This window comes from Cyprinodon variegatus, unplaced genomic scaffold, assembly GCF_000732505.1.
Source record: "Cyprinodon variegatus isolate N-32 unplaced genomic scaffold, C_variegatus-1.0 Scaffold913, whole genome shotgun sequence".
NCBI classification, from domain to species: domain Eukaryota; kingdom Metazoa; phylum Chordata; class Actinopteri; order Cyprinodontiformes; family Cyprinodontidae; genus Cyprinodon; species Cyprinodon variegatus.
Window position 1 is genome coordinate 6730 of NW_015151366.1, and position 4336 is coordinate 11065.

Genomic DNA, 4336 nt, shown 5'->3' on the forward strand with positions numbered 1-4336 from the left:
GGAACCCTAATTATGCTTTTTAAACAAAAACAAAGCAGATGTTTAGATGCCATTTCTTGTTGTTATCCTCTATAAGAGAAATAACACCTGCTAATAATTATACCTGAACTGCTTCAAAGAGTCATCAAAAAATGAAAACAGGGATATCAACTAAATATCGGTAAAAAGGAAACACTCACATTTTCTTTTTTAGGTGGCTGTGGCTAAGAATCAGAAATGTTGATGGCTTACAGCCTTTATTTGCCCATTTTTCCAGTAGTCTTCAGAAGTTCTGGCTGACTCAGAAAATTTCGTTTTATAAAAGAAAAAAAAAGGTTTTTGTTTTTTAGTGTACATGATATTAATTTTTTTAATTGGGACTAGTTTTGTAGCTTAATATTAATTGTAGTAACGGCGGCATTCTAGTGTGAATAAATGTTCAATTTTGTGCTCCAAGCACACACACGGATTAAAAAACAGCCAATCAGAAAGAGAGAAGGCGGAACTTAAGGCAGAACAACCAATGAGAGTGGAGTTAAACAGAGCAGCACAGTTCTATGTGCTGCTACGTAAAAGGGCAACCCAGGCAGAGGAGCTGCGTGAGGAAAAGAAGCCACTGCTGCAACAACTACTGCTGTAAATTATAAACACGTTGCTCACATCCAACTATTGGTAGGGACAATTAGGTCGGTTCAAAATTTTGGTAGGGACATGTCCCTATGGTCCCTATGCAAACCTACGCCCATGGATCAATCTTTTTCTATCCACCTCAGGGGTCTCCACGTTGCGGTTTTACTAACCCACTGCACAGTCTCTGTTTTGCTGTCAGACGTGAACAAACATTAGTGTGTTTGACTAGGAAGCAGATATTTTTTTTAAACCCTAGACTTTTCTTTTACTTTTTCTTTGATTAAGTTTTAAGCAATAGCTATGATTTTTTTTTCTAAACTGCAGACATCAGCTTTAACCACAAAAGGTTTTGATAATAATGTCTTCTGGTTACTTTAAGGAAAGCTAAGGAAAATGGAGGTTCTCTAAAATAGTTATTTTAGCCATACTTACACTGAACAGCTTTTCTAACACCATTCACATCTGCTACCTTATCTTTGCAAATTGACACTGTTATCTGATAACTTACCCCCCTTTTTCTGTGCATATATTGACATCAAAATGAACAACTAATAGTAACCTTAAAAAAACCCTCTGTTGTACCTAAGTCATCCTAACATCCACCTTCATTTCTCTCAGGAACTAACACCACTATAATCTCAAATACAGCTACTCCAGCTGTAAAGTATTATGGTAAATTGATTTCTTTATAATTTTCTCTGCTCTTCTAAATCCTGTTAAACATGTTAAGACCGCCTATTGAAAACTAACTTAAACCAAAACCTTTATATGTTTTGATCAAATTCTTTTTACTTCTCTACTTCATTTCCCTATTTATTTCCTGCGGTTTAAATCTTGCATATTCACATAATTGTACCCATGATCCCTTTCTGCAATGATCAACAAATAAACATCAGACTACCACCATAATCTAAATTGATTTGCATTTTTCTCTGTTTTTTAAATAGTTGACAGGAAGGAAGTCTACAATCATGGCAGTAACGTGATTCTAACCTGCAGCAATAAGACATGGAACGAGACACTATATGTTATCTGGAAAATTGAACTGAAACGCAAAGCCTGCAGGATTTCATTTAGTAATGATGGCCAAAGTGTTGATGACTGCAATGATGGAAAGTCTCTCAAAACCAATTCAATTGGTCAATCATACTTGAATATCCCAAACTTTTCAGCCAATGATGTTGGGGTTTACAAGTGCGAAACAATTTACCTTGGAGGAAATCAATATTATAATATTAAAGTGGCTGTCAGAGGTAGGAACTTTATATCATAACTTAAAAGCTTGTTTTGAATCTAGGAATTCTTATTACTAAAATTATAAAAATGATAATTTAAGTAAAATGTATAAAATTGATTGTCTATAAGTCTGTATTTTACCCTACAGTGCTACACGGTTGGCATTTAATGGGGGCACAGTACAATTTAATGTTATAGCAATATGTTATATGTATAAACATATTCAGCCTTAAATAAGCTGAATATGTTTATACACAGTGGTGCTATCACTCTGGATATTTTATTAATTCATTCATTTACTTCTTTATCTCCTGAAATATTGAAAAATATATAAATTTGTATTTTCAGTGATGTGCTTAACCTTTTTATATATTGTGGAGATACCATATCTGTCCATTCTTTGCTTTTCCGGTACAGCTCCTCCTCGTGTGTCTGCCTGGTTAGAGTATAGGGGTAACAAGATGGTGGCTGTTTGCAGAGCTGAGAGCGGGAATCCTGCTGCCAACATCAGCTGGAGTCCTGCAGGAAATTATTCAGTGACAAAGAAACAAGACCCAGATGGATTTGTAACGGTGGAAAGTCAGCTGGAACTCCCTGAGAACATGGATAGAGAGAACCTGACATGTATTATCCAGCACCAGTTCTGGGATCAGGAGGAAATTTTGGTACCAGAACTCAGAAAAGGTCAGGGTTTTTCAGATTTGAGCTATAATAATAAAATAGTTTTGTTCTTTAAGATTGCTAATTAAATAATGAAAATATTTTCTATAATCTGTAAAAATGTAAGTATTTCTTTGTAAACTAATACTCTTAAAATTATATCTCTCTTAAATCTCTTGCAGGAGATTATTCGTTTATGAATTTGATTCGTATTATGATTGTTTTCCTCATGATTGTGTCAACATTCATAATTTTTGCTTTTAAAAAATGGTAAGATGCTTCTTTAAAATTAAACTACTATAGGAACATATTATAAAATCCTCTTTTTTCTGATCACCTGTTTCTAAAACTTTATCAACAGGAGATGTCAACAATGAGAAAGTTCACTCCTCAATTAATCAATGGGAAGCCTGTTTTCTGGATTGAAGATTAAAAAAAAGAAGCAAAAGGTTTCCCCTGTGCTCATTGAACTGCCCATGCATGCTTTCAAAAATGCTGTTGTTTTGATATTTGGAAGCATTTCCATCAGTTTTCCTTATTGTTTTATCATTTTCTTTGTGTTCTCATTCGTCGATTATTATGATGAAAAAACAGCAGACAGTGTTTAAAATGTGTCACTATAACTAAATAATCACGTACATGTTCAGATCTTTAAAAATTGCAATATAACCTGCTTTTTTTTCCACATTTAGTTAGATTTTATCCTTACTCAAATTGCATAATAACAGCTTTGCTCAATTTCTACACCCTTATGGCAAGTAGTTAATAATTATTTTATCAACCTTTGGCAGTATTTAACGCGTTTTGTATTTTTGAAAACGATGCCACTAGCTTACCACATCTATTTCTAGGTATTTTGGTTATTTTTTTCGTAAAACATCTTAAGCTCATTCAGGCTATCATACAGTTGAATCGCTGCCGAGATGATATTTCTTCTGGAAGATTTTTTTTTTTTTCTCCACAAAGGAACATAGAAGGTCTGACAGAGAGACCATGGTTTTTTTTATTCACATTATGTGGAAAAAGTAAATCCTGTGATTATTTTCCAAATGCTCTGTATAAGCTACAACAGTAGTACAGCCTGGACAGTTAACTGGTGCATTCATTGAGCAGGTTTACAAGAAGGATCTGGGTTTGGGAGGCTTGAGAATACCATGGGCTGCAAAGCAATAGGGTGTCAGGAACACGTTGAGTGCAGTTGGCAACAACCAATATGCCCCTTTACCTACATGCAGATTGCAGCTGCTTAAAAGGCTTTAACACTGGTTTAAATATGAAATGTGGTAAATATAGATTGTGTTTTTAGAAAGTGAGATTTTTTCATACCATGTTCAGAACTTGGAATTAACAGAATCATTACTCATCCAAAATGTTTACCACATTTTTACTGTTTTATAGGCATATGTGCTCCTTTAGTTGTTAGCAGTAAATTAGCCATAATACTCAAAAGGGCACAATTATTCACAATTATTTATTTATGGAGACTGGAAAAAGTAGAGAAAAAGAAACAAAATTACCCAGAAACTCTCAACGGTACTAAGAATTTTAGACTACTTGCAACTACTGGTAAAACATTAGTTTGACACTTTAAGTTCAATTCATTTTCATATATATCGCCCATCTCACTAAACATGTCATCTCAATGCATTTTAGAGATCAATTAAATTAAATCATTCAGATTGCATCAAGTTATTGACCTTGCAGGATTCATCCCTACTGGATGAGCATGTACACTCTCCACACCGGAGAGGAAACCTTCCTTTGACAGCAGAACCAGGCTCTGTGTGAGACTGGTTCCATCTTTAAAGACAATATATTTATGCAAATTAAA

General features: G+C 34.3%; 1 long non-coding RNA gene across 1 annotated transcript; it reads left to right on the plus strand.

Annotated features, from left to right (window-relative positions):
• Positions 1-1563: 1563 nt before the first annotated feature.
• Positions 1564-3096, plus strand: LOC107099859. The gene is made up of 4 exons (XR_001481982.1): positions 1564-1862; positions 2263-2529; positions 2688-2775; positions 2867-3096. It is a non-coding gene; the product is annotated as an uncharacterized LOC107099859 (long non-coding RNA).
• Positions 3097-4336: the final 1240 nt, after the last annotated feature.